Consider the following 24,708-nt stretch of genomic DNA (forward strand, 5'->3'; position numbering starts at 1 on the left):
TGTTAAGGAGCGGTCTGCAGGAAGGTAAAACCGGCTAAGTACATCCCCTATCAGTCACCAACGGAGAGAAATCGCCATTTTGAAGTCCGTTTAAACAAAGGAGCCTCTAAGACAAATGGTGCTGGTATTTAAGATAGTAATAAAAGCATAAATCTCACAGGAGTGGGACCCGCCCGTATTAATCCTAGCTTCAAACAACTTTGCTTTGTCCTGGGGGGGGGGGGGGCTCGCCTGTCTGGGGCTGCAAAAAAGGCAGCTGAGAAGAACTGGCTGGAGATAAAAGCTCCGCTCACGCTGGGTCTAATCTCTGTCCACAGCCAAAAAAAAAGAGAAAGGCTGTGGATTACGAATAGACCCTAGCACACAGAGCTACTCCCTGCCCCTTTCTTAGCCAAAAAGGGGTGATATCTATGATCTTATTTAGATATACAGACCAGATCTCTGAGAGGAGCTCGGTTGAGCCCTCCTCGGCAACAGGCTCCGCCCCCCTGGCCTCCAAGATGTTTGATCCTTGACAGAGCAGGAACAATGACTGTAATGGTTAAAGTTGAGATTGAAATTGACACTTGCAGATTTCTACAAGTAAAATGCAATAATGGATTGTTAACGAAGGGCTTTGAAGTTAGTTTCTGTTGTTGAGCTTACTGTTAACTGTTCTTTGTACAAGAGGTAGATGATAGATCAAATTGTTTGAGTCATCAGAATTGTAGCAGATTATTGTAGACCTGTTCCACAAGAGAAGAAAACTACTAATATTGTAATATATTTATCAATATTCAACTAACATGTGTATTTTTTCTTTTTTAAATGCACTTTTTGTCCCGTTTAGTTTTGTTCTGCTCTTGGTCATTCATTTGTGAATTTGTATTTTAATTCTTAACTAAAAAAATTGGGGGGGGGAACCAGATATATACTATAAGCAGTGTAATCTGTCAAAAGTCTTGTGGGTTTCCTTATACTGTTTTTTAATAGAAGTAGGTCAATTCATTGCTTCTGTAACCCCTATTCCTTTTATTATTATGAGAACTAACTCTAATAAATAACCAACTGTAAGAAAAAATAGAACTCCTATATAAAAAGTAGAAAACAGATTACTTTTTCATTCAAATACATCAAAAGTGGATATAAAAAAAGCTAAAGCGGAGAGTGCTTGAAAAAGAGTGAAAATAATTGTTACATGCTGCCAGGGAAATATATGTTATTACTGGATAACATGGTAGAAGTATATAATAACAATGTATAGATAACAAATACTGTTTAGACTGGAATCTAGCAAATGTATGAAGCAGAAAACAGTACATTATCATATATACATGCAAAATATACCTGTAACATAAACAATACAGTTTTTACCCAGATAGTTTTGATTCATCCTTCTTGAAACATAAAATAATGTAAAGTAAAATAAAAAAGTTTTCCATACATAAAAATCAAACATATAAGAAAATGTATAAATTAGCAAGGAATAATTCTCACTCCTATTTGCAATATCCCAACTTTACTTGATATTATCTTTTGATATTATCTATCTATCTATCTATCTATCTATCTATCTATCTATCTATCTATCTATCATCTATTTACACACATGCATTCACACACACACACATTTTTAGAGCATGTTAAATTCCAAGTTGTTATATATTAAACATGTACAATATAAATATCTAATAAATAGGGGTTTCTCAATAATTCAAAATATTGTATAATGTTATTTAAAAATGGATGAAGAAGGCTAAAAATACTTCTGGCAATTAATAAAATTAAAAATTAAACATAATTAAATAATTTGGCATGCAAATAAAATGAAAAAATGATTCTTTCTGTTTCTAAAAAATACTTTTAAGTCAGAAGGATGATTTATAGATCTTTATGGGAATAATATGTTCAAGAGTGGGATTGAAAAATTGGCTTAAAGGTAGGTTTCAAAAAAATAATGTAAAGGAAGTTATTAAAGTTGTGAGAAATGGTAAGAGCATGTGGTTTGGTTATTTGGGGCTATACAATTTCTTTAATTTATGTATGAAGGTTGTAGTAATTCCTTATGATTAGAAGAATATGGTTATTTTTCCTCTACACAAAAAGAAAGGAAATAAGAATTAGTACAAAAACCATATAGTTGTTAGTTTATTAAGTATCCCTGTCAAAATGTAGAGTAGAATTCTCACTTAAAATATATAAAACATGACAATAAGTTAAAATTTGAAGATATAGAGCTTTTATGCTGGGAAAGACATAGCGTGCTTTTCAGCACATCATTAACAAATATATAATATGTGTGAAAAACTTTATTGTATATTTATCATTATCAATCTTTCTTGCACTTAATGACTGTAATGCACAAAACAAATCATTAGCCAACATACTTGTAAATTTATAAATTAGACCACTAACTTTTTAAAAAAGTAACAAGAAATTTTTACTTAAAAGAAATAAGAACAAGAAGATAAGTCAGGTAAAGTAGGCTTAAAAATGAAACTAAAACAGAACAGACAGCTGAAAAGAAATTTGGGTTATATAAGCTTCAATAATGAAGAGACCTCTGATAAAGCTAGATGAAACAAAATAAGTAGAAAACAAAATATAATATCTATTTAAAGGCTAATTTTTTTTAAAAAGAATCAGTCTCAATGCTATAAATAAGCCATATTATATGCAACTGAATTCATCTGGTCTCAATAATCATATGTTTTACTATTTTATGTTTGTTAATTTATAGAAAGTATAAGATAGTATAAATATAAGAGTTGAACATGAAAATGGAGTTGAACATGAAAATGGAGTTGAACATTGAATGAGTAATGGGAAAAGAGTAGAAAATTGAATGATTAATGAATGGTTCAGCATTGATGTGTTCAGCATTGACAAAGATGTGTTCATTTTCTAATATTTTATGGATACATCTATGAATATACCTGCGATGATGTTCAAGGCATTTTGGTTGGGGATATCAGTATGAGTGCACTTTTGGATATAAGTAAAGCCATATTGCTGCATGAAATCTAAATGATCTGCAACTGATATTAATAGCATGTTTCAATTAGGACATAAACCTATCAAAGATTATCAAAATTGTGTCTGACAGAAAAAGTATAAATAAAGATTCCCTACAGTATTATACATGGCTGGCAAAAACAGCACATGGGTGCATCCACTAAATGATAAGGAAACAAATCTTGGATGAATAAATCTTAAGATATAAATATGCTATACAAAACTAGTGTATTTTATGTAATAGGTTCGAGGCTTTTTTGTGAAAAAGAGCAAAAACTGGCTGTTTGTAAAAGCATACTTCTATACTTTTTTCTGAACAGCAATGAGAGTTAAGTGTGCTATAAAAGCAGTTTGAAAGCAGTGGAATGTGATCTTTAAGATGTAGGTTATAAAACAAAAAATAAGATCAAGAATAAATGTGCAATGAAGGAATATCAATGGAATATAAAAGTGAATGAGTAATATTTAAAAAAAGTACAATAAGGTAGTTTGGACATAGAGACCAATTAACTTGCAAAACAATAGAAGAAAGTGAATGTGTAAAAAAGAAGGGGAAGAACAAGAAAGTTGTGATCAGATGGAGATACGATTCCTGAAAAGTTTTTTAAAAAAAAGGTAAAATATCCCAGAGCAAAAGGCATTGTATGAAGCAGTAGGTGTTTGTGGTCATTCATATCTTGGTCATCTCCCATTTATATTACTGCAATATGCTGTACATAGGGATGCCCTTAAAGGCTACCTTGGAAACTTCAACTAATCCAGAATGCAGCAGTGCAGACAGTAATGGGGACTCCTACATTCCCCCAACCTTTGTTCTGCAAGCTGCACTTATAGAATTCTTGTATTGTTCAGAGGCATGTCTGCTTTATGCCTATTATTAATTTTCTTTATAATAAGTTATTAAGCTTACCTTAGAGTCTGGAATAATTTGGAAGACTTATACTGCAGATCAGATAATGTTATTAGGGTTTGCTGCACAATCCATTGTGCCTTCAAATGGAGGAAGAGGAGGAGGAGGGGCAGGAGAAGGAGGAAGAGGAGGAGGAAGCACTTTGCTATCATGATGGGAACAACTATCTCCTGAATCTTTTTTAAAAAAAACTTTAAATGTATTTTTAAATATTAGCAATTTAGAAATTGTGAATGAAGGAAGACATTATTTCCAATCATTTTGTTACTGTACAACTTGAATGTGGTTTAGGAATTATAAAACAGACCAAGATAAAGTTATCTGAATTTAAAGAAGCATAAGTATCTTTCTTGGCAGACTTCTTTAATGAAGGAACATCGAGTTCTCTAGTTCATTTGTGGTACAGCTGCTTATGCCTATGATTTGTACTTGGATATAGACATACACTGGAGGGACGCGGTAGCTCAGTGACTAAGATGCTGAGCTTGTCAATCAGGAGTTTGGCGGTTTGAATTACTAGCGTTGCATAACAGAATGAACTCCCATTACTTGTCCCAGCTTCTGCCAACCTAATATGTAAAGCACATCAAAATGCAAGTAGAAAAATAGGAACCATCTTTGGTTGGAAGTTAACAGTGTTCTGGGTGCCTTCGGCATTTAGTCATACCGGCCACATGACCATAGAGATAGCTTCATACAGTGCTGGATCTTCAGCTTTGAAACAGAGATGAGCACCACCTCCTAGAGTCGGGAACGACTAGCACATATGTCCTTTATCTTATAGACATACACTAATAAAAGTAACAGGAAGATGTAGGGGAAACATTGGAAAATATCTAATATATATTAAGCATTTGGACATGTTGGGAAAGTTGTTTTTATTTAGAAAAACAACATAAGCACTGTTTTAAATATAATTATGCACAATAAAAACTATTTCAATTCTTTAAGAATGTAACTCAGTAGAAGCAAGTTCTAAAGTATGCAAGTGTACGAATATTTTAACTGCTGTTTTTAGAAGCTGCCCTATTTCTTTCCCCTGTCCCAGCCAAATCCACCTATATCTGCCAAGGAGCAAATGAAAGAATGAGCAAGGATCAGATTCACTTTGGGATGCTCCACTCCCCAGGCATTGTTATATTTACACAGCATAACTGTGCCTCTGGCTAATGGGCAGAAAAGGTGGGCAGCTGGCCAGGTACAAGTTTCCATGACTCCTAAGTCTCAGTGGTGATGCATTTTTTTAGCTACCAATATGAAGAGTGTAACTTTGGCTATAAAATAGACAATAGCCACCTTCACAGAATGATTTTTGAGAATGCACTCAATATTTGGATAAAAGGATGCAACTTTTACCAATGATATTTTGCAATTATGCAACACAAAAAACCACAAAAAACCTTCCTGAGTTTTTCGCCTATTGCTTTTTTTCTTGAATGTGTCAGAAAATGGTGAATCTTTGTATAAATTCTGCAAGTGAGCTTAAAGCACAACCTCCCTATCTCCCTCCACTAAGTATTTCCCATTATAGAGAAGATGAAGGTGTCTATGTTTGCATGTATTATTTGTGTTTTGCCAGAAGGAAAGTTTATACCTCCAATACTGATTGTTGAAAAATACAAATATCTTGACTGTTGTTGAACAAGACTTTCACAACCGCAAACCCGGCAACAGCACTCCCTGAGCTTGAGTTCATTATAAGCATTGTGTATTCAGCTGGCATTCTGCCTTTTTGCCCCTTTCCTTTGGCAAGTTTTGCAATCCACATTTATGAAATTTGCACAATGATTCTGTTGTTATTTTTTATACGGGGGCTGGTTTGTCTTGCTTCTAGTTCTCCACAGAGAGTTATCACAAGAATTTCTTGAGTGTTGTTCTGTGTGACTAGAATTCTCAGATAAATAGCAAAAACACAGTAGACCTTATGGTTTTAAACCATAAGGTCTACCCAGGGAGATCTCTATCCTGACTTTTGCAATGAAGTTTTTGCAGTTGTTCACAAAAATAATGAAGGCATGGTTAGGGTACTTCAGACTTAGTCCAGTAAGATTAAAAGACTGGTTTCTGTTTTGTGATTTGAATGAAAATGTGTTGTGATGGCTTTTATATAGCACTTTTATTTCAATGCTTTTCTTTTTAATTCTGATTGCCTAACATTGCTTTTAAGAGCTTTTTAATTCATGTCAGAATACTGCTGAAAATGCAAAAATAAAAATGAAGACCCAAGAATATTATGATTAACTATGGGCCACATTTAATCTTAATTAAGTGATGAAGTAATGCAGATATCCCTTGTCAATTTCCTATTCAGTTAAACTTTGATTATCAGTATGACATTAATTATATGGAGGTCGCTGCTAAGGAATGCAACTTTTTCCCTTAAACAGAGTGGGTCAAGCTCCATGAAATTGATAGAATAACTCCACTTTCTAGTCAGTGCCTAAAACTGGTTCTTCTGGCACTTCCAGAAAGTCTCATTTTTTAAAATAGCAATACAAATTATTTAGTGTCATAAATCATATACTTAGAAGTTGATATAGGTAGTGAGTGGGTTTCCAGTTGGTAACAGTGTTTATTTCTGGGTTTAGATTAGTGAGGGAAAATGTGCACATTTTTTCAGGGAGCCATGTAGATGTATTTATGGTACTAAATGGTAATGCCAGTAAAGCAAGTCAACTCTTTATAAATGTTTGTTGTTGTGTGACTTGAGTATTTCTAATCAAAATTAATGTTCACTTGAAGACAGAATGAAAAAACAATTCAGATCAATATGCAGTATTGTTATATGCCTTATTCTGACTCTTTGTATTTTGTATTTATCTGTCAAAAAATAACAACTATGTCTCACTACGAAAAATATATTTTAAATTAAACTTTATTGATAAAAAGTAATAGTTATATTTTCTACAGGCATACAGATCACTCCGTAAACAGTTAATATTTCTAATAATTCATTGTGTGCTCTCAAATATGGAATGTATTCTATTCTTGCAAGCTATTTTTGCCTGTTGATTGAAAAGCACTCACAATTGCTGCCAAGTGAAATATCATTCACATTTCACAAACATAAATCCTTTAGTATTTTAACTAAATTATTAAGTAGCTTGGTGTTTCAGTCTTTCTCTGTATATTGAGATTGAAATACAGATAATGGTTAAGGCAACAGGTTAGAAATTAGGAGTTCTAGTGCTGCCTAAAGCATGAAGCCAACTGGGGGCCTTTTATTCTTTGGGCCAGTTTATTCTTTCTCGGCTCTAGGAAGCAGGCGATAGGAAACCACTTCTGAAAGCTTGTTAAGAAATCTGCAGTCACCAGGATTTTTTTAAACAAAAGGGAACAAAAAAATATCCTTGTTTAGCAACTGCTCATTAAATGACCATTCACAAAAACAATAGGAATAGCAGTAGAAAAAAAAATCATTTTCCTTTTGATGTGGTGGACTTACACTCAAATTTGGTGCCAATTGCTTTAATGGAAAGAATAAATATTTCATAAACAGGAAGTTACTGCTTTTATAAACTGATAATTATTATAGTAAAAGTTATCATAGTTTAGGCTACAATATTTAGCAGGGTCATAAAGCATTTACATAGTTTGCAGCATTAGTCTCATTGCTAAATAGCATATCTTTCTGTTCTGTCCATTTAAAAATATTTACCCCATTATTACTTTTAAGGTAAAAGTATATTATTCATTTATTTTAATTATTGAAAAAATAGTTAAGTATATCCTGCCAAAGAGTTCAGGAGATACATCGGGGGGGCGGAATGACATGATCCTGTGAAATAATTTTTAATTATTTGTTTAGAGTCTCTTAATACAGAATTGTTTCATGCTGTATTTCTTAATTTTATTATAGTGTTATGAAAAATAAATGAAAAAAACAGATGAAGAATTTGATCATAGAAGAACTATATAAGGTAATCAAATATTAAATGTAACTTTATATAGTCTCATACATGCTATTTAAGTAATGTTTCAATGCAAACTTTTAACTAATCATATGAATACAGTGTCTAAGATTATCTTGCCCTAAACTTTTATTTAAATATTTTTGATTCATTATATAAAAGTGAGATTTATCAGTGAAGAGAACCAAATTGAATTCCTTATTTAAAGTATGTGAAATAATGTCACAAATAATGTGTATTGCAATGATTTTCTGTGTAGTAATCCTTTGAGTTGAGAGTCGTATTTATATTTACCGGATAGTATATGTATTCCATTCTGGGAATGAAATATGATAATATTATAATATTTTACCATAGGTTTGTTTGGAAAAACATTTTAGGAAGACAATGATATTTTGGAATAAAATTATTAATATTTATAAAGCAAAGTCTATGATGATGAAAGTGACAAATAATGATTTTTTTTTTAATTCATAAAGTATAATAAATCAGGGAATGTCCTGCAGTGCTTGACTTTATAGTACAATCTGTTAAAGGAAACATAGTGTATCTAAATACCGATACTGGTTCTCATTGCACTTTTGGGACCAAATATGGATCATGAGGCATATCCATCTTTTTCTTCTAATGAAAGAGATTATATGGGGATATGTAGATGGATCACTTCATTTTCTCTCATGATCTGCTGCCCTGCTTAATATGTTTTTTAAAGAATGCACAACAAACTGATTTACATTTGTTGCTACTGTCTGAATGCTGGTTTAAGAAATCTGTTTTGTTCTCTGAGTTTAAGAAGATAATCAGAGGTGCTAGATATTTGTTTACATAAAGGCTTTTTTTAGATTGAGATTTTGATTTTTCATTCTTACTGGTAAGAAGTGGTACCTCAGTACTCGTCATTAATTGGTTTCAAGAGGAACAACGAGCACTAAAATGGGTATGAAAAAAGCCATGTGACTTATGACATGGTTCTTTGTTTTGGTTGGGAAGAGCTTCCTGTCTGTCCCTTTTCAGTATGTCAGTGACCTTTCCAGCATGACTGACTTCCTGTTCACCTTCTGTAGCTATCCCCCTCTTCTTTTTTCAGTGACTTTCCTGGCATGGCTGACTTGTCTGCCCCCTTTTCCTATTGCAGCACATCAAGTACCAAACAAACAATGAGTATGAGGACAATATTTTTGCACCAAATTGCATTGAGTACCACATTTTGAAGCAGCCGAGTACCGAAGTACTAGTATAGCAGTATTTCACTAGCCAAAATTTATTCTTAGTTTTCTGCAAATGATTTTATCATGGTTAGAGAAACTATGTTAGATAAATATACTTTTCGAGTAGTTTTAAAATGTTCAAAACATGCATAATTGTAACCTCCTTATTCTGATTGTACCATTTTTCATATATGAATGTGAGATTTTCTTTTCCGCATAAATACTTAGCAATTTTTTCAAATTTATTTTCATCAATGCCAATTGGCGTAAACCCGTAGATCCGATCTTGTGGTAAAATACTATGCACAAGCTCGTTTCTATGGGTCAGTGTCAGTTTGGTGATTTAATAGAAGTGTTTGTTGACTTGGAGATATGCTGTCATGATGAAAGGTCAAATTCATCTTCACCTTCAGAATTTTAGCAGAGGTCTGAACATTTTATCCAAAACTTGACTGATATTTGGAAATGTTTATAATTCTCTCTATCTTGACTGAAGCCCTTCAAATTGTAGAAAAGCAACCAAAAAACATAACACTGCCACTACAATGTTTCACAAAGGATACAAAGTACTTTTGGCAATCCACAGTGTTGTTTTTGTACCAAACATATTTTTGGGAATCACTGGCCCATCCCCCATCTATTATCTGCCTCCCAGCTGATAGGGAGAAAAATAGGGATTTTGTAGTATCCTTCCGCTGCCATGCCCACCAAGACCACACCCACACAACCAGTAGTAAAAATATTTGAATTAATGTAAGAGGCAACTGAGTAAATGTTAGAAAATCCTACTACAACAGCAGAATTTTATATAGGCTTGATCAGAGTTACTTTAATTAATGCCAAGTATGTACTGACTACTATTTATAACAGTTTCAATATCAAAATTCTGAACACAGTTATATCCTTACTTATTAGCGGGTATGCATATTTATGCAACCATATTATTGTACCTTTTAAATTGCTATCTCCCCTTCCCCCAAAGGTTTCACTTTATTTTTCAATTGAATTGTACATGTTATATTAAAGATGAAAAAAATCTGAACTGCTTTAGCTTGGTCTGATTTTTTTTATATTTCAAAAACTTGGCATTTTAACAGGGATATGTAATTTTTTTGGTTCTCCGACAAATGCATGCTCGACAAAAGCGTGGTGACAAAACTGCTGGGAAAAAACTATGAGTTCGAAACTGCACCAACGAATGAGCGCAGAAGCGCGCCGACAACACTGCACCAACAGAAGCGCGCTCTAAACCTAACCCTAAACCTAACCCTAAACCTAACCCTAAACCTAACCTTAAACCTAAACCTAACCCTAACCCTAAACCTAACCCTAACCCTAACCCTAACCCTAACCCTAACCCTAACCCTTACCTTAACCGTAATCACACTTCTGTCAGCGGTCTTTTGTCGACGTGCCTTTGTGGGCACGCTGTCGACGTCATGGTTTTATCGCTGTAGTTTTGTCAGGCGTGCTGTTGTCGGGCGCACATTTGTCGGGTCACGAAACTTTTTATATCTATGATATACAGGGCTTCCTTATATATTTATCAGATCTATTATGATTGAAATAAACTGAACAGAATAAACTGTTGTTCTTATCATTATATTTGAAAGAATATATCTGATTCAACAGATGAAATCTGAGATTGTCTACACACCAGACCAATGAGATATACATTTAAATGCATCATGGGAAAATATGTGGCAAAAATCTTTTGTTGCTGGAAAGTGCCCTAAGTTTTATTATTCTGCAAAAGCATGTTTATTTAAAATGTATGTTTTTAATATGATTTATTTGAATTATCGCAACCTCACAATTTATCTTATTGTGCAAAAGTAAACACAGTCAATAAGACAATTGCCAAATGTTCAGTGATATTTCTATACTCATGTTAAACAGGACAATCTATGAAAATACTTTTCTAAAAGAGAAGAAGATCAGAAGACATTACAAGCTGTGTGCATCCGGGTTGAGGTAGTAGGTTGTATGGTTTAGAGTTACACCCAGGAGTTAACTGTACAACCTTCTAGCTTTCCTTGGAGCACACTTGAATCTTCAAAGATTTCATCATCTTTTTAACCTATCCAAGCATTGTATAGTAAATGTAGAAAAAATGCTATAAATAGTCATTGACTTATGATCATAATTGACTGGAACTTCCATTGTTAGATAATGTGGTTGTTAAGTGTGTCATATCTTTATTACTTTTTTGCCATGGTCATTAAGTAAATCAAGTAATGGTGAAATTGATCTGGTTTTCCCATTGACATTGAAAACACCCTAGAAAGGTCACAATTGTGATCACAGCTCTGGGATCATGCAACTATTATAAATATGTGCCAGTTGCCAAAACCCAAGATTTGATCATGTTTCCATGCGGCCACTGCATCAATCATAAATGCAAATGGTGGTTTCCACCACTGTCCTAGCTTTGGTCATTAAACAAATAGTCATGTCAAGGACTACATATATAAAGTTTTATTGCTATTCATAATGACTATTTTATTTACAATGTTATGAAAGAAGCTAATGTTCTTGCTCTATTACTACCCATCATAGTATTTGAGAAAGAATGATAATTTGTTTTAGTTATATTTGTAATAAAGTTGGAAATGTTTTAGGAACATTATCTGGAATATTTGCATTCACAAACAAAGGAGCATGCTTCTATATATTATAGTTATAACATAATTGTTTTATTCGTGTTTTTAAAAAATCAAATTATTTTTCCTTATAATACTTTTTGGTATGTTTTTTAAATATAAAAGGACATTTTCATAAATCTAGGTGAAGAAATATATCAGAGTTTTTAAGGGGTGTTTTCAGTATAAAGCACCCAAACACTTCTGAAATAGTATAAGGCACTTAATAGTTAGGATAATTTGAGGCTTTTGACATATGAGGGAGCTATTAGCAAAGCAGTGATCGAGTAGAAAGCCAAAAATTAAGTTGCTGGGCATAGTGGGAAAAGTTCAAAAAGAAAGAATGTTTTAAGAAACAGTTAAATTATGATGTGTGCTCTATTTTTCATAAGTATTTTCTGATTGTTAGTTTGGGCTTGTCTGGAATGTTCATGCTTTGCAATTTGGCATTAAACAAAGCTTTGCTTTTATAAATGCTATAAAAACAGGACAATGGCTATCTTTATTGAATCTGCTGATCTCTTATTTTAATTTTTGGTGAAAGAAAACATTAAAATTATGGTTTGACCCTACAAATACATTTACTTTTTCTATTTGTTTTCTAATCACTCTGTAGATGATCTAATGGCATAGGTTTGTATGTATGGGGTTTGTCCATTGAGGAAAATCTCCACAAAATGTTTGAAATCATTTTCATCAAGACTAAAACATCCATATCTGTACACAGCATATACGTATTGATAAAAATAGGGTTCACGTGGATTGAGATGTCATCTGCTATCTATGCATAAAGAATCACACTACTGATAGGAGGTATTCCAACACAATTGTGTTAGCGAATCCAATTGTGATCCCTTTTCTAAGAATGTAAAGTGAATTATCAGGCACTTTCTGTTCATTTCTGCTTTACTTGCAGGTAACAATGTAACACAGTGGGTCAGTGGCTAAGACACTGAGCTTGTCAATCAGAAAGGTTGGCAGTTCGGCGGTTCAAATCCCTAGCACTGCATAACGGAGTGAGCTCCCATTACTTTTTTCAGCTTTTGCCAACCTAGCAGTTCGAAAGCACATAAAAAATGCAAGTAGAAAAATAGGGACCACCTTTGGTGGGAAGGTAACAGTGTTCTGTGTGCCTTTGGCATTGAGTTATACTGGCCACATGACCATGGGATGTCGTCAGACAGTGCTGGCTCTTCAGCTTTGAAATGGAAATGAACACCACCCCTAGAGTCAGGAATGACTAGCACATATATGCGAGGGGAATCTTTACCTTATCTTTACCTTAACAATGTGAAAAAATTTAGGATTTGAATATTTTCCAGCACTGTTTCATATAATTTTTATTGTTTTCTGATACATTTGTGAAGAGATCTGAGTTATAATTTAAATTATTTGTCCTTTTTTAACGTAGTTTATGTTTTTTTTTCTTGGAACACATTCATATATTCATGAGTTTGACTGCATAGTAAAGACTTTCCAGGAATTAGTAAAGGGTTGGTGTGGAAAACCTTTTGACTTTAAAATCAAATGTATATTGAACATCAAGCACATCATCAATGGGGATAGGGAAGTCTTAATCTGTGCAATTAATGGTAGAAAGATAGGTAATGTACACTCTGGTGTGAAGAATGAATATTCACCAAAAGAAGCAAAATTATCTAAGAGTACCCTTCTGTCCCTCTTATTATATGGAAGTGATAGTTGAGTTAATATGTCAAGAAAACAGAAATGAATTATAAAAGTTAGTAGAGAATATAATTTTGATATATGGATGTTGTAGTTTCTCTATATATCTTTGTTAGTAGTTTTGTTTTGTTTGTAGTTTCAAACAACATTCAATGAAAGCCTGTCCAATCTTGGCCCTATTCTTATCAGCCCCATATATGGATTCATACCAAGATCTTTTATCTTTAAAGTCTCTCTCATTTTGAATATCTATTTAATTCCACCCTCCTATAACTTTCTTGGTCTTTCCCTTCTTCCCCACTCTGCAACTAATTGAGTGGGGAAGAAGGGGAAGACCAAGAAAGTTATAAGAGGTTTATTTCTGTATTATTGCAACCTGTTTTTGTAATCTTATATTATTAGTGCATTAATTTATATTTAAACAAATTCATATCTAGGCCTAGAAAGTATATTAGGAGTGAAAACATACATATGTGACCCACATACCAACACTTAAAAAAAATATTTTACTTAAGCATAAGATTGTAGTGATATAGGCAAACCTTGCCTATAATGATCACACTAAATACAACCATGTGAGACTTGCAAATGAGTTGAGCCATTCATGTAAAACAGTTTGCCACATGGTTCAAATTATTTTGTTCATGCCACCATACTTTGAGAAAAGCGAGCTAAATGTTCTCTTCCAGAAATGTATACTTTCTATGTAAAAGTAAATGTTGTAACTAGAAGACTTTCGGAAAGTTTTGCATACATTATAACAATAATTATCTGGTATTATTTGATATATATCTTGCAGATATATCAAATATACTCATTTCTTCCTTTCATTTTTTAAACAGTTTTTTTTTATTTTAGTATACAGATGCCAACCTTGCATTCACTTTTTCACCTTTAAAAGCATTGTTAAAATTGGAAAAGTTTGCAGATTTACTTATTAGTATCAAAATGCCATGATTGTGAGAATATAGTTGTAGATACATTGATCTGAAACATTTAAAATAAAAGCAATATAGAAAAAGTAACAATATCCACAAATTTATTCTTTCTTTTCAAAATTAGTAAATTGGTTTTCAAATTTCTTTTAAAAAAGAAGGATTTTTAAGTGAAATTCTCATATATAGAATAAAGAACTGTTACATTTATTTGTTAGTTGGCCACAAGGCAAAATATCTTGTCATTTGAAGACCTATGCATCTTGTAGGAGAGGACAGGACTAGACATGTGAGCAAATATGTGTAGTCATATTGTTATGTTAACTCCACCGCTTACCTATTTATCTTCAATGTTATAACATAAATATGACAGTAAATGTAATAAACATCAATGTGGTTGAGAACAGATACAAGTGTTATAAGTTTTATAGTCGTTTACAAGTTCCTTGCTTTCTGTTGAATATTAGGAACATGGATGGATGCCTCTTATTGAGGGTGGGTAGCTTCATTATAGTGGAAAAATATGAAAGAAATTAACAGCATCAACAGAAGTAAACATACGTACATCCTCAATGTTTAACAATCAACATTATTCTTTTTTTAAAAGAATCTCAAGTTCTTTAGAAAAATTAGAAACAGCTTTCTCATGTTTTCTGAGAAATAGCCCAATCTGTTTTATTATTTCTTCATTACTGTTAACTAGTTATAACACATATAAATATATGACTATGAGATAAATGTAGCATTATTCCCCAAAAATACCCACAGAAGAATTTGACAGGGAGTTTATGTTCCCCATAATTGCAGGTTGAAAAGAAAGTCTCTAACGCTGTAGTATCAATTATGAAAGAGGCTATTGAAGTTCTGTAAGAGGACAATGGATCAAACTTATTTAATTGTTTTCAACATCTTTTAATAATAATTTTATTAAATGTTATAATGACAACAATAAACTAATACAAACTAGAATAAAAATAAGGAGTATAAGGTACAGAAAATAAACAAAAAAGAAGAGAAAGAAAAAGAAACGTAAGAAAAGGGTCTTTAAAAAAAAAGCTCTTTACAAACTCAAAAATTTTATTTCAAATTTATTCAGACCCTTATTCTGTCTGTAGCTTTCTAAAATTAAAAAATGAATTAGGCTTTTGCTGTTTATTTTCTCCTCCCAATTTTTTTCAAACTTTTCATTAAAACTTTCTTTTGTTAAGGAATAAAGGAAACTCATGTGAGGTTTTCAAACTGGTTGATCCAAACTGCAGGTTTCTAAAAACTGAAAAGCAGTTAATAAGGAATTTCCAAAAGTGATTAGAAATGGAAATATTCAATAGTGTCCTTCCAAAGACATTGACTACAGTTTGAACGATATAGCTATTCCCTTGTCTCCCAATGTCCAAAACCCACTAGAAACCACTGTCTTGCAATCTCCTTGCAAGAAGCAACTACCTTAAGGACAACCTTAAGTCTCCTCTTATCTGGAGAGGCTTTGAAAAGCCAGTATATTTACAAACTCTTCATTCCACTGTGGCTGTCGGGTCCACTTTTCACAAAGCTGTTTTTCAGTCCATCTTTTCTTTCTCTAGAAGTCTGAAAAAAGATTGTTTTTCATGATTAATAATTTAATTACTGTCTTTGCAGTAGGAGGCAATTGATTTTAGGGTTTCCTACAAGCTGATAGATGAAATAGAAATGATGACCATATCATCTGCACACAAAAGATTTTTTCCAACAAGATTTGGAGAATGATGTCTTAATTTTGTGGATCTTGCCACAATATCATTAATATATAGTTTAAATAATAAGGGGGCTAGAATGCAAACTTACTTTACATGCCCTGTGGGGGGAAAATGGTTAAGGCTTCCAAGATCAGAGTTAATTCCATGTTTGGTATATCCTTTCTGATTATATAAGATAAACTAGCCCTAAATTAAGTTCCAATTATGTCTCCCACATAGGAGGTTTGTTATTGATCATTCCTGAAAGTTGTAATTCTATAATCACTAAAGAGATTCTAAAGAACCTACCATGCTGGCTTCCTGTCAATTCAAATTAAATCTCCAAACTAATAGCATAATGGTAAAATGGCAAAGCCTTCAGGAGAGATATTATTCCGCCAGATCTGATTAAACTGAGCACTAACTGGTGAACACATATTCTAGTTCTGTTTACAATATGGTAAACAGCATATGTGTTTGCAACTATAAATTGTACATTAAAAATGCCTCCTGGATAGAATATATCTATTATTGTCTTTATAATTAAAAAGGTGATGAGATCTAATCCATCCAGCCATCCCTATTACCCAAGTAAGCATTATCAGTAAGCTCTATAGTACACATTTTTACTGGAAATGAATGGACTGTTTGGAAGAGGAGATCACAGCTGAGAAAGAGTAACCTGGATTCAGGATAGGATATCAACTATTAAACAGTCCTACAACATCTAATTAAAAAAATATACTGTATATTCTCCCCAGGAGAGATTTATATGTGTTTTCTTTTTAAACAATATTTACTCAAACTCCAGAGAATGAGTGCAGTAAAAACTAGGGACATCTAGTATAAGCTAATGTTTGATAGTACACATTAAAATAGGAATAGAGGTAGGGTTGATGATTTTTGGTCCACTATCCCTTCTTAGCCATATACTAGAAAGTTTTTTTAAAAACCCTCTATCTAATGTCTAATACCCCTACTTGAGCACTAGGGTTAATTAGGGTCCATACACTTCAGTGAAGAAGCTTGCATCTTCAGTAGATTGATTCACTCCGATAAAAATAACTTTAATTCTGGATATCTACCGCATGTAGGAAAGGATTCCAAAGAAATCAAGAGTTTGAAACAGAAAAAAAAATGACTGCATTTTAGTTCTACAGTATTAAAGAGAAATATAAATTATAAATTATTTCTAAAGATTCTGAAATTCACAAAATAAGAACTAATACGTGATGTGGCATAACAATTCTGCTTATGAAGAAGTTGATATTAATTTTTGGTAGAGTTTATTTCAGTAAGTATTCTGTTCACCTTTAATCCTTAGTGATTTCTCCAGATGCACAGAAGGGAACAATATAAACATATATCTTGCTGCTTCAGCAAAACAAAATCCAGCTGGCAGGGAAGTGAATCTGCAAGTCATTGGTTACAGCTGTGTTTCGATTTATCTGATGGTTGAAAAAATAAATTACCAGATTAAATGGCTAAAAGAAGAGTCTTTGTGTAGCCCTTGTGTATAGAATAAAAGTGTTTATGGTTTATACATAAGCCTTGCAATGTAAGCTAGACAACAGTCTTATTCAAAAAAATTCCAAAATATTATGAATTCAATGTCATTTATTCAGTGGTAACTTAAGTGTTCTCACCTTGCAATATATAAGAATGTCAGTATTATTGTGCTGTGTAGTTTATTAATGGGAAGCTGCTCAGTTTAACCTTTAAGTATGGAAAAAACATATAGTTTGATATATCTGGAACTACATACAGAACTTACATGAAAATGACAACCTTTCAGTAGCCTTAATTCTGTAGAGTTGTGTTGCATGAATTTCGTATGCATGTGATTTCCAGCTTGTAGGAAATTGAAGTTGCAGTTATAGAAGCAAAGACAAGACTATATTCAACAAAATAAATGAATCTCTGTAATTTCTGGTGGGAGATAATAAATTTTAAAATTTGTATAAATGCACTTTGAAAGAAAAAACATTCAATTTTTTTTACTATGAATAAGCAATGATACAAAAATTTAGAAGGATATAGAAACTCCTAGTAACGCCGTCTTACCGATTAAGACCTTGGGTTCTTCCATAAAAATCACAGGTATTGCTTTTATTCATTTTAAAGGAACAGTTCTCTAACTTGTTTCATTTTAAGAAGTTACATGCTCTGGAGTAAGATGCTATAAAATCACAAATATTAGCATACATCAAATACAACATTCAAAATAAAAACTGAATATGAATGCTGTGATTATATATTGAAACTGCTGTTCTATTCAATAAAATCACTGATTGAAATATATTTTTACTCAGAGTTTTTACAATGGCTGCCTTTAATTTGTTTCCTACAAAATGTTCATGATATAAACTTAAATACCAGGTCAAAAATCAATGCGAGAATTAAATCTAAGGTGCTGGCCAAGTTTCACTGTAATCTAACCTCAGTCTAGAGAAATGCTGATAATATTGTTAGTGGAATATTTTCCCTTTTATTTTTCTCAGTAGCATTACTGCATTAAAAACCGTTTGACAGAAAACCACTAAGATGTAGAATAAATAACCATTATATATAGAAAGTAGACAAAGGTGTGATTGATCTGTCTGGAATTGGCAGACTCTTTCGCTGTGTCAGGCTGTTTCTTTGATCAATGAAGGTATAGCCTCTGACCCTAAAAATCAATGGAATTGATGGAAAGACAAACCATGAGAATGCAGAATAGGCTTTAACCTTTACCAAATGTAAAGGTTTGAAATATTAATTGTATTCATGTACTTAGCATATAAGGGTTTTATATATGATTGTTTAAATATCACAATGGTTTTTAAAAAGGCCCTTACAAAGCCATACATTATTATTACAAATAATGACTTTGCTTTGGATTTAGTTTGCACAGGATTTTTATTTTTTCAATAATATAAAACTCTTCCTTTGGAAGAAGACAATGAAGATGCTTACTTACTTAGAGTTATATTTATAGCATTTTTAATGCAAGCTTATAAATATTCCAAATAAATTACACTTGATATAGAAGTTAGAGGCAAGTTTGTTGAAGTATAGAAAAAATAAGGTACGAATGCAGAGATTTATTATACTACTTTTGAGGAAATTTCTAAGTACATAGATGTAGGAACATATAATTTTTCTAAGTATGACCATGAAAAATAGGAAGAAAAGAAATAATTTTTCAATATAAATACAGTTTAATCTTGTTCATCTTTTTAAAAAATTGATTAATGATTTTATTTATTTTTCTGTTTCTTTAAATTGTATAAAGCAGTGTTATTGTTTAAAACTGATTACAAATCACATACTCATTTTAAGAAGAAATGTATAAAATTATTGAAGCTTAATCATTTTACTGGAATAGAATGATTTAAGCTCAAATATTGACTTTTTCCTGAAAAATGGAAATGTTTTTGTACATTAGAAAAACTTAATTTGCGTTTCCAGTTACAAACAAAAATGAACACAATTATACTGAAATAATAATGAATACTATATAATGTTTTACTAACATTATAATTATTTGTTTAATTTGGGTGAAGGGACACAAAATATGCACCTTCTTTGAGGATCTGTTTAATGATATGAATGGTAATTAGTATTTATTGAGTAACATTTTGTACAAAGTTTAAGGTCTGTAATTTCACATGATTCAATTTATAGTATAGTGTAAATTTGTATTACTCTACAGATGTGATCCTATTAAAAACAGAAATGTTAAAACAAATATCACAAGTATAAAACTGGACAAACAAAAAATTCCTAAAACATATGTAAGGGTATGTATCAAATTATATCTATTTGTTAAAATACATAGATTTTAGGAACATTAAGTGAATACATTATGAGATTGAGACTAGGATTTATTTTTTATTTACTGGTACTTGCTTGGAAGTAAAACGTAGTGTACCCAGTGGAGCTTAAAACTGCTTAATAGGCATGTATATGATGAAACTACCATTCCATTCAAAATATCACAGTTGTAATAAAACTACTAAAACAAATCTATTACTTTTTGGCATTTCTGCATACATACATTTTTGCATATGAATTGGAAAGCAAAAACTTAGAGCATACTTCCTCTATGCTATCCTTTTATCTGTTCTGAATATTTCATGGTATGCAAGTTTTTCTAAGCATATTAATCAAAATCAAGCATCTCACATTGTGGCGCTTCATTTTTCTGTAGAAAATATCTACATCTTCAAAAATCACAAACTATAATGTAGCAAATACAAAATACCTTTGCTTTAAAGTATAACTCATTGTATGTATCATTTGAAAGGCTTTGTGAACTGTTTCCTGGAGACCATGTCTAAAAGTTAACTAATGTTATTTGCTTTGTTAGTTGCAGAAATGGCTGCTTCTACTTTTAGTTCTTCATATGGAAACAGAAAGTTTCTGCTATGGCTGCAAGTACTATCCCCATGTGGATGATTATAATGTTTTTAAGCCTTAGTTATGTTGTGTTGTTTGATAACTATAATGGTACAGTTATTCTCAATGTATCTGCAATTTACATTAATTTTGTTGAAATAATGATTTTCTTACCTTCCCCATATTTTTTTTAATTCTTCGTAACAAAAATGACGTTTTCTGGTTATTAACTTTTTTTTTCTAGTTGTTAAAAAAAAAGACCACCTTTTTGCACCATCTTGAATGAAGAAATGAATGGATTGCAAATACATATTTTCAAATCTGTCGGAGCTCATTTCTACATATGTAAACACTTACATAACCTTACTATTTAATAATTAACAAAGTTTAATATACGACTTACATATGTTATTTTCCAAAGTATGACATGAATGAAAATGTACTTATTTATACTTTAACCCTAACACTAACTCTAAATTCAAATTATGCCAAAAATAAGTATAATCACAATATGATATTTACATCTTGTCCAATAAAAATATATTTAGTATTCTGACATTTCATTGCTTTAATTTAGCAATAATAAACATATGGTCATACATATTTCTATATAGACATGTTTCTATAATTTACAGTAGATGAAATAAAACCCAAATAACCATTCATTTCTTGTTTTTCTATGAACTGGGATTAAAATTATTGGAAAACTAAACCATATGATGGCATAAATTGCAGAAAAATTACAGTAATCAGTGCAAACATTTTGAAGCTTCTATAATACAGTGGATATCATTCCATTATTTTGTGACATACCATTAAAAACATCTGTAACAATATTAATCATGATAATGCAATATTTCCCTGCCAAATTCAATATAGTGTGGTTGAAGGTTTTTTTTGTTAAATTATGGTTGTATGGAATTATATTTCACGTTCAGAACAATGGAGCAAATTGTCAGAATTGAGGTCAAAGTATTATCAGTGTTCCATTTCACAAAATAAATTGGTTTTCAGTTATTATCAGCAATCAAATGCAACATACAAACAATCACACAGCTTCTCAGAACAAGACATAAAGACATAGAGTGCATGGTAAAGACTGCTTGCAATATCTTGTTGAAACCTCTCCAACTAAGTCCTCTTGGCAAAATAGTGTGATTGGGACAACCCATGGTATTGTGACCAGAAAAACTACTCTGATTTGCGGCAGGCTAAGTATCACTGAATCTCTCTTTCTGCCTCTCGTGCTTACGCACTCATTCTTTCTTTTCTCTCTAGATTTTTACACAAAGATTAGGTTTAACATTCACCTTTCCCACTTTATTGGTCTATTTGTTACAACATGAGCTAAATTATACTTAGATATTACACATCCACCCAAATTTGTTTCTGACACAATTATTACCGTGAAATATGTGTATGTGTTTGTGTGCATAATTCAGTAGCTACATTTCAGAAAAAAAGATAAGGCTAGGAAAAACAATTGAATTAACATTAATTAAATAAATAACGGCTTCTTTAAATTAAGTACCTATAAAATAAAGCACCCATTAGTAAAATGAATTGATTCCTCATTTCTTTAATAAATGCTCAAAATACAGTTTCTATCATATCCTTATTCTCTTTCCAGGAAAACCAGCAAAGAAACATGGAATATTGAGATGAATAACAGAATTAAATAGTTGCACAGGGAAAGAAAGAAAGAAAGAAAGAAAGAAAGAAAGAAAGAAAGAAAGAAAGAAAGAAAGAAAGAAAGAAAGAAAGAAAGATGAAGAGGGAACAAGATGTGGTAGAATGGACAGTGGACAGAAAAGGGATAAATGGCTATGAGACCTAAATTTATAAGTTAAACAAAGAACAGTGAGCATCAACCTACTGTTACTTAATCCCACATAATTTGGTGGTTCTTATTCAGTTTTTTTTTACCTTGTTCAGACATTAAGAATCCTTTAATAATCTATTTCCATTCAAAAAGGAGCTGAATGGGAGTTAACCTACCCTGCCTTGTCCTCTATTTACGGAAGTTGAAAGTCTGCAAAGAGACAGAAGATGAAGAGAAGTTGTCGCCAAATCTTCTGCCTCACTGAGAAATATAATAAAAGGATATGTGGATTCTGAAGAAAAACTTCTTATATTTGTGGAGTTTATACCTCAGTAAAGCTTTATTCAGCAGATATAAGAATGTCCAAACATCACTTTAAGACAATTCTCTTTCAGGAATATGCAACAAAGATTTCAACTGTATAGGCAAGTGTGTGTGTTTGTGTGTGTGTGTGTGTTTGTGTGTATTTTTTTATATTATGTTAATGATCTATCTAAATGGTTGTTTAAACTAGTGTCTCTCTACCATCAAACCAAATTAATGATTGAAATTAGGATTCAATATGCATAGCCACATTTGTTTCCTTTTGTTTCAATTATTTTTAGATGCTTACATTTTCTCTGGATTGTGTCTATTGTCATCACTACCCTCTTCTTTCTTTGGCACTAGTTCACTGCTAACAAAATGTGTTGACAATGCTTGGTTCTGGAAAATTTAGGATTCAGAAATCATAAACTATATACTGTGTTGCTTAAGAATATTGTATTATTTTTAAAAGAAGTTGAAATGTGCTTCATGTGAAGTGCGATTACTTTTTGAGAAATGGAAATATTTTCCACAAAATTGGATTCAAATTAGAAAAGATAATATGCCATATATACTATTCTACAGATTTATTTCTTCTATCCATTGTGTAAGAAAATATGGGGTCTGTTCATTTCTGGAACTGATATTCTAGATAAAAATGGAATTGCTTTTACTTATTATGCTACTTCATACGTATTATTATTATTATTATTATTATTATTATTATTATTATTATTATTATTATTATGATGATGATGTGGTTAATCTTTGGTGAGATTCACAGCCTTTGGGGATGTTGGTAACTCAACAACTTGAGTCTTAACCAAGGACCTAGGAACTGTTAAAGTAACGTCAGAGGATATAAGTTCTTCCAGGTAGGGTGGTTTTTTTTGTAGAGTCAGTATGTTCAAGTCAGGTAAATTTTGAATTTTCAAATTATTATTATTATTATCATCATCATCATCATCATCATTATTATCACTATTATTATATATGTTGTTCTGTTTACCGTCTCTGACAAAAAAGTGGCAGAGGATGAGTTATTTTTATACTGTTAGAACAAAGCTGATTTCAAGGCTGTGTCCAAGACAAGATCCTTTGTTTTGTATTCTTCTTAAAAAATTACCTATTCCAGCCATAACAATACACCCACACCTATTTCCACACCCTTTCCCATATATCTATTGACATCCATTCACTTGTCTCCCTACCTATCCATCTACCGACCTATGGAAAACACATTTAAAGAATGTACAATTATGCATAAAAAGAAAGCACATAATTCATTTTCTATTGTTTAAAGAGAATAATATTGAAAAGCAAGGATATTCCTGTCCACTATTTAATCACTTCCTAAACTAAAGTGACTGAGCATTTAGGAATGTCCAAAACTTAAAAGTTGGAAAAAAAGGACTTAGGAAGAATATTAAATCTGATTGTATGACAATGGCCCTTGAGGTGATTATGACATCTAAATTACTGATTACTCAGAATTTTCCATTGCCCCAAAATGTAGCTTTGGTACATGGAAGTACTACATAAAACATTATAAAACAATGTTCAACCAAACATATTTATGTTTCATCTTTTTCTAAACTATGTTCTTGTTAAAGTATTCCTATTCAATAGGATTATAAGGAATCAAAATTTAAGAAAAGAGGAGGGACAATATTTAATCTGTATGTGTATCTGGTGTTTCTGAATTGCAAAGCTGTCATAGACTGTTTTGGAAGAAAATGTTTAAAAAAACCTAAGGTATCTGATAGATTATTTGCAAAAGACATATGCTCAGCAGGCAATTTCTCAGACTGCTACATAATTGTATTATTCAAAGTAATGTGGATACAGGAAAAAAAAGAAAAGAAAAACAACTAAGATAAAAATGTTAACATAAACATAAGTGAGTCAGAGCCAAAGATATTTAAAGCTCAATTCCATGTATGCTTATTTGACAAATGCACATATTTTCAATAGCCTTGTTCCCTAGTTTTCAGCTCATTTGTTTTTCAGTACTTGCATAGGATTTCAAGGCAAAAAGTAGCACTGTAATATATAGGCAGAAGTTGTCAGCAATAAGCAATTTAAGTCATGCTGTAGACATATTTTGAATGGATTTTTTTTCAAGTAAGTATATGCTACAATGCTCCCATAATTTGTATTAATTAGAATCAAGTCTGATTTCAGTTTATTATATTAATTAGA

At 31.8% G+C, this 24,708-nt stretch overlaps 1 long non-coding RNA gene across 1 annotated transcript in view; it reads left to right on the forward strand.

Annotated features, from left to right (window-relative positions):
- The window catches only part of LOC116510559, a 141,646-nt gene extending 119,572 nt beyond the window's left edge, over nt 1-22,074 (forward strand). The window contains exons 3-4 of the long non-coding RNA XR_004255653.1: nt 7,764-7,824; nt 22,009-22,074. This is a non-coding gene — a long non-coding RNA (uncharacterized LOC116510559). The remainder of the gene's footprint in view (nt 1-7,763; nt 7,825-22,008) is intronic.
- The last annotated feature ends 2,634 nt before the right edge of the window (nt 22,075-24,708 follow it).

Source organism: Thamnophis elegans, chromosome 6, assembly GCF_009769535.1.
Source record: "Thamnophis elegans isolate rThaEle1 chromosome 6, rThaEle1.pri, whole genome shotgun sequence".
Classification (NCBI taxonomy): domain Eukaryota; kingdom Metazoa; phylum Chordata; class Lepidosauria; order Squamata; family Colubridae; genus Thamnophis; species Thamnophis elegans.